This window comes from Lactuca sativa, chromosome 9, assembly GCF_002870075.4.
Source record: "Lactuca sativa cultivar Salinas chromosome 9, Lsat_Salinas_v11, whole genome shotgun sequence".
Classification (NCBI taxonomy): Eukaryota; Viridiplantae; Streptophyta; class Magnoliopsida; order Asterales; family Asteraceae; genus Lactuca; species Lactuca sativa.
The window spans coordinates 164,061,784-164,076,759 of NC_056631.2; the positions used below are offsets into that span (position 1 = coordinate 164,061,784).

At 41.3% G+C, this 14,976-nt stretch overlaps 1 pseudogene; it reads left to right on the plus strand.

The window, feature by feature from the left end:
* The first annotated feature begins 307 nt into the window (after positions 1 to 307).
* On the plus strand, positions 308 to 9,498 carry LOC128129160 (uncharacterized; annotated as a pseudogene).
* The last annotated feature ends 5,478 nt before the right edge of the window (positions 9,499 to 14,976 follow it).

Consider the following 14,976-nt stretch of genomic DNA (forward strand, 5'->3'; position numbering starts at 1 on the left):
TTGGGGTACAACATCTTCGACCATACAAGAGCTCAAAAGGTAGGGCACCAATGATGGAGTGATAACTATTGTTGTAGGAGAACTCTTCAATAGGTAGGTAGGAGTCCCAACTCCCACCGAAATAAATGGCGCATGCTCGCAACATATCCTCAAGGGCCTGTATGGTCTGCTTACTTTGATCGTTGATCTGCGGATGATAAGCGATGCTAAAATGTAACCTCGTGCCCAGTTCCTCGTGGAACTTCTACCATAATTGAGACGTGAACCGAATATCTCGGTCAGAAACAGTGGAAATTGGAACCCAATGATGAGCAAAAATCTATCGGACATAAACACCAACCAACTTTTCGGCCGAAGAGCTCTCCCAGATGGCCAAAAAGCAGGCACTCTTGGTCAATCGATCCATGATGAACCATATAGCATCAAAAACCTTGGCCGTCTTTGGAATCTTGGTGATAAAATCCATGGTGATTTTTTCCCACTTCCATATGGGAAACTCTAAAGGATGTATCTTCCCATGCGACCTCTGATGCTCGGCCTTGACCATCCTACAGTTCAAGCACCTCTAAACGTACCAGGCTGTTTCCCTCTTCATACACGACCACCAGTAACTCAATCTCAGATCCTGATACATCTTGGGGGCTCTAGGGTGTATAGAAAAACGAGACTTGTGAGCCTCCTCCAACACAGTCTGTTTGAACCCTCGAGAAACGGGGATCCAAACTCGACCTTATTGAGTCAACAACACTCGACTATCGGTGACAAACCTGTCGATCTTGCCTCTGATCCTCTCCTGTTTCCAATTCTTCTTTGGAATTCCCTCTGCCTGTGCCTCTCTGATCAATCCCAAAAGAGGAGAATCAACTGATATCCTTATACACACCTCCCTAACCGAAGATCCAACCTACTTGTGGCTCAAAGCATCTGCTACCATATTTGCTTTACCCGGATGGTAAAGGATGTCGTAGTCATAATCCTTGACCACGTCCAGCCACCTGCGTTGCCTCGTGTTCAGGTTTAGCAGATCCATAAGATATCTTAAAATCTTGTGATCCATGTAGACAGTACAATGGACCCCATAAAAATAATGTCTCAAAATCTTGAGGGCAAATGCCATTACCCCCAACTCCAGGTCATACATGGGATATCATGTCTCATTCGGCTTTAGCTTCCACAAAGCATAAGCGATCATGCGTCCACAAAGCATAAGGACCGCCCCCAAACCGGTGATAAATGCATCACAAAATACCACAAAATCCTCGACGCCCTCTAGAAGGGTCAAAACCGAGGACTCACATAACCTTTACTTAAGAGTCTCAAATGTCGACTGTTGCTCAGTGCCCCATCGGAAATCCACTCCCTTCCTCGTCAGACGAGTGAGTGGTACCACACTCTTAAAGAAATCCTGAATAAATCTTCAATAGTACCCTACCAAGACCAAGAGACCCCTGATCTCTGAGGGAGATTTCGAAACCTCCCACTGCATTTGTCACAACTAGAAATTTTGTGTCTTGTAATCACTACACTCAAGTAAAATGTAGAATCAAAAAACTTAAGAACATGTATGATGCCTACTCTATGACAACAAAACTTCAATCCAATACACCATACAAGTACTACAAATAGTCAACAAGCAATAGGAAACCCTAGAAGTTCTTGTTAGGTCCATTTTGGGCTAGGACTTCCTTATTGGACTCAATGGACCAATAAGCTTCCAATTTGACTATCATGGGATTAGAACCTTTAAATGGGCTCTAATTGGATCCACATTCATTTATTTCAACATTTTGGGCCATATTGGGCCTAGAATGAAATAAATTAAATATTATGAACCATAATTAACCTAAACTAGCCCAACAAAGTATAAAAATCACACTTATATTTTATAGGACCAACAATCATTCAACTTAACTCCTATATGGGCTTAGGGGCAATAAAGCCCAAAAATCTCTTCTCCCCTCTCCAATCTCGGCCCAAGCCCAAAGAAAAGGAAGAGTTGACCTTTGTTGCCACCTCACAATTATTCAAGGGTCTTCCATGCATCTTGTCCCATATATCCATGCATACATCACTTCAAGATCTCTCTTCTTCTCCCTCTCTCTCATTCTCGGCCGAACACACACACATACACTCACAAAAATTCATTTCATCCTCTCTAAGTTTTGAAGAACATTTCCTCCCTCCTTCTTCTAAATTTTCGAGATTTAAGGTCATTCCAAGGAGATTTTTCACAAGGACTACCATCCAAGGTAAATTTATACTTAAATCTATGATCTAGGTTCCTTGATTTATCAAACCTCTCATCTTAACTCATAAAAATTTATGGTCTAACTCCCTAGAACCATCTAAGTCCGAAAATCTCCTCAAGAAGTTGCTAGGGCCGAAAACAACATCAAACTTCTTCCATTCTCCTCCAAAACCGAAACCACACCCAAAGGTGAGCTTCATACCCCCTATTTTTCGGTTTTTGTAAGTTTTGTGGGGGGGGGGAATACAAGCAAATGTGTAGATCTATGAGTATATGTATGCTTTGTATGATTTATATGTTTGTTTACATGTTCTTATGTGATTATGGTGTTGAAACTAGTCAAAAAGTCCTTAAAATCGAGATTTGCATTAGGATGTATGAAACAAGTGTTAAACATATTATTACACACAAATCATTTCTAGAAAAATAACCAAGTTGGTTAATATGAACTCATTGGGCTAAAAATCCCATTTTTAGACTCAAAATGTTGAAAATATAAGGTTAAAGGGCCCAAAATGACAAAATACAAATTCTGATGGATGAAATGAGTCAAAACAGTTTCAATAAGGTATTTTTCTGGAAATATTCTCTTTGAAGGATTAAATGTGAAATTTTTAAGCATAATGGGCCAAAAATGAATTTTTCGGCCCAATAAAGCCCAATACGCGAGATTTTCAAATTAGAGGGGCTGAAACTGTGATTTTCTGTAAAACAGGGGACTACTAATGCTCCAAGTCCATTTCAAGGGTTAAAAATGCTTTTCATATTTAAAAGGGACCAAAAATGCAAAAAATTTCTATTCTGGGCCAAAAGTGTAAAAACTGCGAACATAAGGGTTTCAGTCGAGAAAAATTGCATTTGGTGGACTAAAACTGTTTTTCAAATAACTTTGGGCTGAAAAATAATTTTTCTACAAGTTTTGATACTAAAGTGTCAAGAAAAATGGTTTGAGGACTAAAATAGAAATTTATTTTATATAAAGGGTTAAATGTGTAAATTATCCAAAAGAAAGGGACTGCAATAATGAAACATCCTAATGTTTTAAACAATAAATCCGTCATGATGAAATACTAGCACCTCGACTATCGGCAAATTATAATACACCTTCAACACCAAAAATCGTTATCAAACGAATTGATTCGGTCTCGAATCAATATTGAATCCGAAATTACTAACACGACGAAACTTCAATACATACGTGGAAATTTCGGGAAGTCAATACACACGTGAGAATACACCAGACGTCGATACACCGTCTTTGGGCCCAAAAGTTTCAAATCGTGTTTGTTGGGCCTAGCTAGCCCAATGACATGATCTTTAGGCCCGAAGGAAACTCGCTTACATGTAGTTGGGTCTTATATGACCTAATTTCGTGTAAAAGGACTTTTACAGGCTTTGTGCTGTTGGACCCCAAGGGCCCTCTGGTGCTGCTAGTAAAGTCGAGAATTCACCAAATGCGAGTCGGGCTAAGGGCCCTTTGCATTCACGATAACCTTGAACGACTTACGGAAAATATCGGGGCTTCGCACCCTCTTTTCCTCCTCGGTTGTGGGGCTACATGAAGTCCGGGTGTTTGGATTAAGTGAATAGTGCGAGCGACGCCTAAGGGATCGTTTGTATGGTTGTAAACTAGTCATTAATGTGTGTTTATAACAATTCACAATCCATAATTAATCCAACGTCACCGGGACTCAACGAATACACCTGTCGTAACGAAATAACAAGACATAAATCATTTGATGCAAAGTATTAGGAAAACATCGGGTTTTCCTAGGGTTTTCAATGAATACACCTACGAGTTACATACCGAGTTTTACAAACCGTACTTTTACATTTATAGAAACAAACAAGCATACTTACGGATCTTCACACTTTTTATACTAAGTTCTTTTCAGAAAATATCGGATTTTCTGGTGATTTTCAAAGCAATACAAACCACTATATTTCAAACATTACTTATGAACTCACCAACATTTCATATGTTGACGTTTTTCAAAATACTTGTATTCTCAGGTAACAGGTAAATCTAAAAGGAAAAATGTACTTAGTAACGTCTTGCTGTTGTCTTAATTAGTACCGAACAATTTACTTTTGAGCATGTAATATTATGGATCAATGTACTGAATGTAAACGCTACCAGTTGTAATATTCCAATGCTTGGTATTGTATGATGTTATGTTTCATGTATATTCTTTGTGATGGTATTCAATTGAGTCACAATAGCCCTCAGACGTTTCTGCCGTCTGGTTCGGGGGTGTGACAGGTTGGTATCAGAGCTCTGTTTATAGTGAACTAGCATATCTAACCATACATTGATATGCAACTATAAACCAAAAGAGGGACTAACATAACTCTGAACAAAACAAGTAAAATACAACAATAAAACACCTTTGCTTGCATTACGGATAAGGAACATAACACCGAACCAAACAAAATAGTGCTAGTATCTCGGTTAATTCAGGACTGTTCTTAGTGTTACCAAGGAGTGGATGTAGCCTGATCAACTACATTCTCTCCAAAGTATAACTAACACACGTTCTGATGAGATCGAGATAACTAGGGAACCTAAAAGTATACCCCTTTATCACCAAAAAGAGAACGCTTGCTTAGTCTGTACAATAGTGGTAGCATCCTACGAATAATGTTAGCATATTTACATACTCGCGCAGACAGCATGGCTGGTTTTCATCACCCTGGAGACCCTTATTTCCCTAATCAGGGGAATAACGGATGGTTAGAGGAAGAGCCTGAGGAAGAGCCTGAGGAAGACCCCGAAGAGGAATCTGACGGGGAACCGGAGGCTGGAGACGAAGGCGAGCCTGCCGAACCCGAAGAAGACGAAGAGAACTTCGGAGAGGAACCCGCTGACAGTGAAGGGGGTGATTCAGACGCAGATTTCGAAGTCATCAACCCCCTTACCCGATCAGGGTGCCCGCTTACCGTGTGGGCCCCACTGGTCCTACCCCTCCTTGGGGTATAGATCTTTGGAGATGGAGCAGACAGCAGGGACAGCGACCCCCGTTCGGCATGTTGTGCAAGTTCTTTGACCTGAGGGACGGAGGACCGGCCGACCGAGCCCTACCGGTCATGGTGAGACGATTACGGAACACCGGCGATCTTGCTCAGGGCACTGCTGATTAGGTACGCCAGCTGTGGACTAGGGTCGAGCGTGCGGAACAGGAGACACGTGACGTCCTTCGGGAGTTTCACATGAGGCAGGTAAGGTGGGAGTCTCGACTCCAGGACGCAGAACGACTAGTGGCTCGTCTTCAGGGAGCATCCACATCCTCGGCACCACCTCCAGACGCAGCTCATCGCGGTTAGGGATAGACTTATCTTAGTAGGTCATTAGGAACTATGCTATGTACCCTGAGACCTCTAAGAAGCAGCAGACAGTGGCAGTTAATGCTGCCACCACACCGGTTCCAGCCACACCACATGCTCCAGCCTCAGCTGCTTCAAATGCTCCCAGACCTTATTCCGGTAATCTTCCCAAGTGCAACAAGTGCGGTTTCCATCACAATGGAGAATGCAAGGAATTGCAGTGCACCAGTTGTAACCGAAGGGGACACACGGCGAAGTACTGCAGGACCTACCCTCCCCAGAACCAACAACAAGGAAACAACAACAACAACAACAATCGCAACAACAACAACATCACTACTGGTGGCCACAATGCAGGGCCTAGCCACACCTGTTATGGGTGTGGGAGGACCGGACATTTCCGCCGAGACTGCCCTAACAACAGCAATCCAGGAAATGGAGGAACAGGAAGAATGCTGACCATGGGTCAGGGAGAGGCGATTCAGGACCCCGCTGTTGTTACCGGTACGTTTCCCCTAAACCACACTTATGCATGCATCCTATTTGACACCGGAGCGGAGCGAAGTTTTGTAAGCAATAAGTTTAAACATTTATTAAAGCAACAGCCCCAGAAGCTAAATGAAACCTTTACGGTGGAAATGGCCAATGGGAAAACCGAATCCACCGGGGAAATCTACATCGGATGTACCCTAACCCTCAATCAACACGTCTTTCGAATTGACTTAATGCCTGTAACAATTAGGAGTTTCGATGTGATTATTGGCATGGACTGGTTAAGTCCCCACCATGCTGAAATTATGTGTCACGAGAAGGCCGTTCGCCTTCGCCTTCCTAATCACGAAACCCTAGTAATTTATGGAGACAAACCTAGCATGAACCTTCGCCTCGTCTCGTGCATCAAGGCACAAAAACATCTACGAAAGAACAATTTGGCGTTCCTGGCTCACATAGTGGATAAAATCAAGGAAGTGGTTAACGTTCAAGCGATTCCCATAGCATGCGAGTTCCCAGACGTGTTTCCTGAAGATCTTCCAGGAGTACCCCCAGAGAGACAAGTGGAGTTCCGAATTGACCTCGTTCTAGGAGCAACTCCTCTCACTAAATCACCCTATCGGCTAGCTCCTGCTGAAATGCAGGAATTGTCCAGCCAACTCAGTGAACTCTTGGACAAGGGATTCATCCGCCCTAGTTACTCGCCATGGGGAGCTCCAGTCCTCTTTGTCAAAAAGAAGGACGGATCTTTTAGAATGTGCATCGATTACAGAGAGTTAAATAAACTCACTGTTAAAAATCGCTACCCACTCCCACGAATCGATGATCTATTTGACCAGCTCCAAGGAGCTAGTTATTTTTCTAAAATAGATCTACGGTCCGGATACCACCAACTCAAAGTCCAGGAAGAGGATATTCCAAAAACCGCTTTCCGAACTCGCTACGGACATTATGAATTTGTCGTAATGCCCTTCGGTCGAACAAATGCCCCTGCTGCATTTATGGACCTGATGAACCGGATCTGTCGACCATTCCTCGACAACTTTGTCATCGTCTTCATTGATGACATTCTCGTCTATTCCCGAAGCGAAGAAGAGCATGGCCAACATCTCCGACAAATCCTAGAAACTCTGCGATCGGAAAAGCTATATGCAAAACTCTCCAAGTGTGAGTTCTGGCTCCAGAGTGTGAACTTCCTAGGTCATGTAGTTAGCCAAGATGGAATTCATGTGGATCCCTCTAAGGTCAAAGCTGTTGAAGGATGGGCAATCCCGACAACACCCACGGAAATTCATCAATTCTAGGGTCTAGCAGGCTACTATAGGAGATTCATTCAAAACTTCTCTAAGATCGCCAAGCCACTTACCTCGCTTACACAAAAGGGCGTACCATTCAAATGGACGGACAAACAAGAAGTCGCATTCCGAACCCTGAAACAAGCTCTCTGTAGTGCCCCAGTATTATCGCTACCGGAGGGAATGGAAGATTTCGTGGTCTTCTGTGACGCGTCAAATCAGGGCTTAGGTTGCGTTCTCATGCAGCGTAGAAGGGTGATAGCTTACGCATCCCGCCAACTAAAGACGCACGAAGTGAATTATACGACCCATGACCTAGAATTGGGAGCCGTGGTCTTTGCCCTAAAAATTTGGAGGCATTATCTTTACGGTACGAAGTGCACCATCTTCACGGACCACAAGAGTCTCCAGCACATCTTGAACCAGAAGGAGTTGAACATGAGGCAACGGAGATGGGTTGAATTACTAAACGATTATGAGTGTGAGATCAAGTACCACCCAGGCAAGGCCAACGTGGTAGCTGACGCATTAAGTCGGAAGGAGTACTCTAATCGTCGTACGAAAACTCTCTCAATAACCATTCAATCTCACCTAGCCACACAAATTGTAGTAGCCCAGTCAGAGGCCATGAAGACGGAAAATAGAGCAAGCGAAGCATTGCGCGAAATGGAGAAGAACTTAGAAGCAAAGGAGAATGGAGTATGCTATTTCATGAACCGTCTTTGGGTCCCTAAACTCGGAGGATTTAGGGAGGTAGTTATGAAGGAAGCCCATAAGACGCAATACTCCGTTCATCCCGGCTCAGACAATATGTATTTGGATATTAAACAACACTATTGGTGGCCCAACATGAAGGCGGAAATTGCCACCTATGTTAGTAAGTGCTTTACGTGTGCCAAGGTAAAGGTGGAGTACCAGAAGCCCTCAGGGTTATTACAGCAACCGGTAATCCCTGAGTGGAAATGGGAGGGGATTTCTATGGATTTCGTGACCAAGCTACCCAAGACGTTGAATGGACTAGACACCATATGGGTAATAGTCGACCGACTGACGAAATCTACCAATTTCCTGCCCATAAAGGAATCCTACAAGATGGAAAGATTGACGCATTTATACATTCGAGAAATCATGAGACTCCACGGAGTACCAGTGTCTATTATCTCGGATAGGGACAGTAGGTTCACTTCACGTTTTTGGCAATCTCTCTAGAAGGCACTGGGAACTCATCTCGACATGAGCACCGCTTATCATCCACAAACGGATGGTCAAAGTGAACAAACCATTCAAACGCTCGAAGACATGCTCCGCGCATGTGTGATAGACTTTGGGAAGTCTTGGGATACCCACTTACCCTTAGTCGAATTCTCATATATCAACAGTTACCATTCGAGCATCAAGGTCGCTCATTTCGAAGCACTATACGGGCGTAAGTGTAGATCACCGTTATGTTGGGCGGAGGTGGGTGATACCCAACTAGCAAAAACACATACATCGGATAAGGCACTAACGGGACCAGAGATCATTCGTGAAATCACGGAAAAGATTGTTCAAATCAGAGCTCGATTACAAGCATCGCGCGACCGACAAAAGAGCTACGTCGATAAACGGCGAAAGCCCTTAGAATTTCAGGTCGGGGATCGAGTACTGTTGAAAGTCTCACCCTGGAAAGGAGTTATTCGTTTTGGAAAACGGGAAAAACTGAACCCACGATACATTGGACCTTTCGAGATCGTCGCCCGAATAGGTCCAGTGGCGTATAAACTGCAACTACCCGCAGAACTAAACAGTGTACACCCCGTGTTCCATGTCTCTAATCTAAAGAAGTGTCTATCGGATGAAATACTCGTCACTCCCCTTGACGAGATCGAAATTAACGAGAATCTCCTGTTCGTTGAAGAACCGGTTGAAATCATGGACAGGGAGGTGAAGCGTACTAAGCAAAGTCGCATCCCGATCGTGAAAGTACGGTGGAACGCGAAGCGTGGGCCAGAATTCACATGGGAACGCAAAGACCAAATGAAGCAAAAGTACCCTCACCTATTCTAACATTCTCAAATCTAGCTTTCAAACAGAATTTCGGGACGAAATTCCCTCTAACGGGGGGATGATGTCACAACTAGAAATTTTGTGTCTTGTAATCACTACACTCAAGTAAAATGTAGAATCAAAAAAATTAAGAGCATGTATGATGCTTACTCTATGACAACAAAACTTCAATCCAATACACCATACAAGTACTACAAATAGTCAACAAGCAATTGTAAACCCTAGAAGTTCTTGTTAGGTCCATTTTGGGCTAGGACTTCCTTATTGGACTCAATGGACCAATAAGCTTCCAATTTGACTATCATGGGATTAGAACCTTTAAATGGGCTCTAATTGGGTCCACATTCATTTATTTCAACATTTTGGGCCATATTGGGCCTAGAATGAAATAAATTAAATATTATGAACCATAATGAACCTAAACTAGCCCAACAAAGTATAAAAATCACACTTATATTTTATAGGACCAACAATCATTCAACTTAACTCCTATATGGGCTTAGGGGCAATAAAGCCCAAAAATCTCTTCTCCCCTCTCCAATCTCGGCCCAAGCCCAAAGAAACAGAAGAGTTGACCTTTGTTGCCACCTCACAATTATTCAAGGGTCTTCCATGCATCTTGTCCCATATATCCATGCATACATCACTTCAAGATCTCTCTTCTTCTCCCTCTCTCTCATTCTCGGCCGAACACACACACATACACTCACAAAAATTCATTTCATCCTCTCTAAGTTTTGAAGAACATTTCCTCCCTCCTTCTTCTAAATTTTCGAGATTTAAGGTCATTCCAAGGAGATTTTTCACAAGGACTACCATCCAAGGTAAATTTATACTTAAATCTATGATCTAGGTTCCTTGATTTATCAAACCTCTCATCTTAACTCATAAAAATTTATGGTCTAACTCCCTAGAACCATCTAAGTCCGAAAATCTCCTCAAGAAGTTGCTAGGGCCGAAAACAACATCAAACTTCTTCCATTCTCCTCCAAAACCGAAACCACACCCAAAGGTGAGCTTCATACCCCCTATTTTTCGGTTTTTATAAGTTTTGTGGGGGGGGGGGGAATACAAGCAAATGTGTAGATCTATGAGTATATGTATGCTTTGTATGATTTCTATGTTTGTTTACATGTTCTTATGTGATTATGGTGTTGAAACTAGTCAAAAAGTCCTTAAAATCGAGATTTGCATTAGGATGTATGAAACAAGTGTTAAACATATTATTACACACAAATCATTTCTAGAAAAATAACCAAGTTGGTTAATATGAACTCATTGGGCTAAAAATCCCATTTGTAGACTCAAAATGTTTAAAATATAAGGTTAAAGGGCCCAAAATGACAAAATACAAATTCTGATGGATGAAATGAGTCAAAACAGTTTCAATAAGGTATTTTTCTGGAAATATTCTCTTTGAAGGATTAAATGTGAAAATTTTAAGCATAATGGGCCAAAAATGAATTTTTCAGCCTAATAAAGCCCAATACGCGAGATTTTCAATTTAGAGGGGCTGAAACTGTGATTTTCTGTAAAACAAGGGACTACTAATGCTCCAAGTCCATTTCAAGGGTTAAAAATGCTTTTTATATTTAAAAGGGACCAAAAATGCAAAAATTTTCTATTTTGGGCCAAACGTGTAAAAACTACGAACATAAGGGTTTCAACCGAGAAAAATTGCATTTGGTGGACTAAAACTGTTTTTCAAATAACTTTGGGCTGAAAAATAATTTTTCTACAAGTTTTGATACTAAAGTGTCAAGAAAAATGGTTTGAGGACTAAAATAGAAATTTATTTTATACAAAGGGTTAAATGTGTAAATTATCCAAAAGAAAGGGGCTGCAATAATGAAACATCCTAATGTTTTAAACAATAAATCCGTCATGATGAAATACTAGCACCTCGACTATCGGCAAATTATAATACACCTTCAACACCAAAAATCGTTATCAAACGAATTGATTCGGTCTCGAATCAATAATGAATCCGAAATTACTAACACGACGAAACTTCAATACACACGCGGAAATTTCGGGAGGTCAATACACACGTGAGAATACACCAGACGTCGATACACCGTCTTTGGGCCCAAAAGTTTCAAATCGTGTTTGTTGGGCCTAGCTAGCCCAATGACATGATCTTTAGGCCCGAAGGAAACTCGCTTACATGTAGTTGGGTCTTATATGACCTAATTTCGTGTAAAAGGACTTTTACAGGCTTTGTGCTGTTGGACCCCAAGGGCCCTCTGGTGCTGCTAGTAAAGTCGAGAATTCACCAAATGCGAGTCGGGCTAAGGGCCCTTCGCATTCACGATAACCTTGAACGACTTACGGAAAATATCGGGGCTTCGCACCCTCTTTTCCTCCTCGGTTGTGGGGCTACATGAAGTCCGGGTGTTTGGATTAAGTGAATAGTGCGAGCGACGCCTAAGGGATCGTTTGTATGGTTGTAAACTAGTCATTAATGTGTGTTTATAACAATTCACAATCCATAATTAATCCAACGTCACCGGGACTCAACGAATACACCTGTCGTAACAAAATAACAAGACATAAATCAGTTGATGCAAAGTATTAGGAAAACATCGGGTTTTCCTAGGGTTTTCAATCAATACACCTACGAGTTACATGTCGAGTTTTACAAACCGTACTTTTACATTTATAGAAACAAACAAGCATACTTACGGATCTTCACACTTTTTATACTAAGTTCTTTTCAGAAAATATCGGATTTTCTGGTGATTTTCAAAGCAATACAAACCACTATATTTCAAACATTACTTATGAACTCACCAACATTTCATATGTTGACGTTTTTCAAAATACTTGTATTCTCAGGTAACAGGTAAATCTAAAAGGAAAAATGTACTTAGTAACGTCTTGTTGTTATCTTAATTAGTACCGAACAATTTACTTTTGAGCATGTAATATTATGGATCAATGTACTGAATGTAAACGCTACCAGTTGTAATATTCCAATGCTTGGTATTGTATGATGTTATGTTTCATGTATATTCATTGTGATGGTATTCAATTGAGTCACAATAGCCCTCGGACGTTTCTGCCGTCTGGTTCGGGGATGTGACAGCATCACAGCCTCAATCTTGGCCGGATCGACCAAAATCCCATCTTGGTTAACAAGGTTCCCCAAGAACTAGGCCTCTCGTAACAAAATTCACACTTCGAGAACTTGGCATAAATTCGTTTTCGCTTCAAAAATCCTAGAAGCTCTCGAAAGTGCTCCTTATGCTGCTCTCTGGTATTGAAACATACCAAGATATCATTAATAAACACAATGACAGATCGGTCGAGCATCAGCCTGCACACCCAATTCATCAAATCCATAAACACAGAAAGCACATTGGTGAGCCCAAATGGCATCACCATAAACTTGTAATGCCCATAACGAGTCCGGAACGCGGTGTTCTCCACACCCTCCTTTCTTGCTCTCACCTGATGATACCCAAACCTCAGACCGATCTTGGAGAACCAAGATGCACATTGCAATTGATCAAAGAGGTCATCAATCAGCGGAAGGGGATAACGGTTCTTCACCGTTAACTTGTTCAACTCCTAGTAATCAATGCACATCCAGTGTGAACCATCATTCTTCTTGACGAACAGTATCAACGCTCCCCACGGAGAACCGATCGGTCTGATGAACTGCTTTCGTAACAGCTCCTGAAGCTGAGAGGACAACTCCTGCGTCTCAGGTGGTACCAAGCGGTACGACGCTTTGGAAATCCGAGTCGCGACTGACACTAGATCAATCCTGAACTCAACCTGCCTCTCGGGAGGCAAACCGGGTAACTCTTCTGGGAAAAAATCAACAAACTCCATGACAACTGGTACCTCTGAAACTGAAGTTCGCTCCCCAACCCGAGTATCAATCAAATATGCCAGATAACATGCATACCCATGTTGAATATACTATCGAGCCTTGGCTGCTGAACAAAACCCTAAACCAATCTTGGAGCCCTCTCCATAGATAACCAGTTCTCCCCCACTTAGGGTTTGAACTACTACTCTCTAGCCCTCACAATCAATAATGGCACCAAACCTGCTCAGCCAGTCTATACCTACTATCACACATACATCCCACCATGGGGATAAGGATCAAATCAATCAGATAAGGCACCACGAAGTGTAACAGTCCAATTTTTAGAATAATTTTAAACTTTTAATTTCATAAACATTATCCATAGAAAGTACAAAAATCCCAATACATATCCATAATATGTTTTGAATTCAGAGTACAAAAGCTAAATATGAAAACACTAGAGAATGCAAGTCATGTCATTAGGCCGGACCCTTGCCCTTATCAACAAAAGTACCTGAAACATTCAATAAAACTGTAAGCACGAGATTAGTGAGTTTCCTAATCATACAAATCATATAATCACATAATGTCATGCTCATACATATACATACAAGTTTTCCAAGGACTCCCTCCATGGTCTTCAATAGAATGTCATGGAATACCCCTATGTGTTGGGTTTTATGTACTCTAACATTCCTATGTTGCACGTACAAACCTAATGCTTTGGATCTAAGTTTTCTTTAATTATACATGCAATATTCATTTTCCAACGCATGAAGCCTAACTAGCATGAAAAGGTGATGTATGAATCATAAAAATTAGTTAAAAGATTACCTTGTGTAGTAGCTTGTAGAATCTTGGCCTTAAGAGAGCTTAACACCTCAAGTGTGATGCCTCAAACAAGTCAAAAACACCAATAAACAATTAGATGAATATGAGAGAGGTTTTAGAGACAAAAAATCGGTTATCCTCTTCTTGGAATACAAGGGTGGTCGATTTTAGGGCTTATGGTATACATTTATAGTGTAGAATTCCAAGAGTCATATGTAACCCTAATTCTTACACTTAAGCTTATGATCCAACACTTTGATTTTGACTAACACTTCATGGACTATCTCAAAAGCTTAGTCTATTACAAATCAATCATGGATCATTAGCCCAAACCATATGTATCACTGATTTACATAATCAGTCACTGTTAATTTAATTAGTCTCTTTTGATCACTAATTAATTCCAAATTAATTTCTTGATCAATATTAATTAAACAGTATGATTTCTCTATTAATATATTATTCTTATAATATATCAATAAAACACAAATAACCACTTTCTCAAATATCCAACTATCAGATTGTTCTAGTGAAGGCAACCCGAAATGGACTATGCTACTATCGGGTCAAGTACATACCAAATACAGTTATGGGCTTAGACACCTAATCCAACAGTCTCCCACTTGGATAAGTGTAATAACTATAATTAACAATTCAACTTCAAAATCCGATTAGCAATCGTAGCTCTCAAAAAGCCGTTGCCGAACTCTGACGCGTCCATTAGATAAGGGATCATATAATCCTCTGTTCTTCAAGATATCGTGCGGACAAATACATGGAACATATTCCTACTTATTTTCCTGCAGTTTGTTTCCCGATGTCTGATTTGTTTGACATAGAACTTAATTGAACACATCAATTGAGTCTTGACCGGGCCCGACATATAAGTCAAAACAAAATCATCGAGGGGCCCATTATAT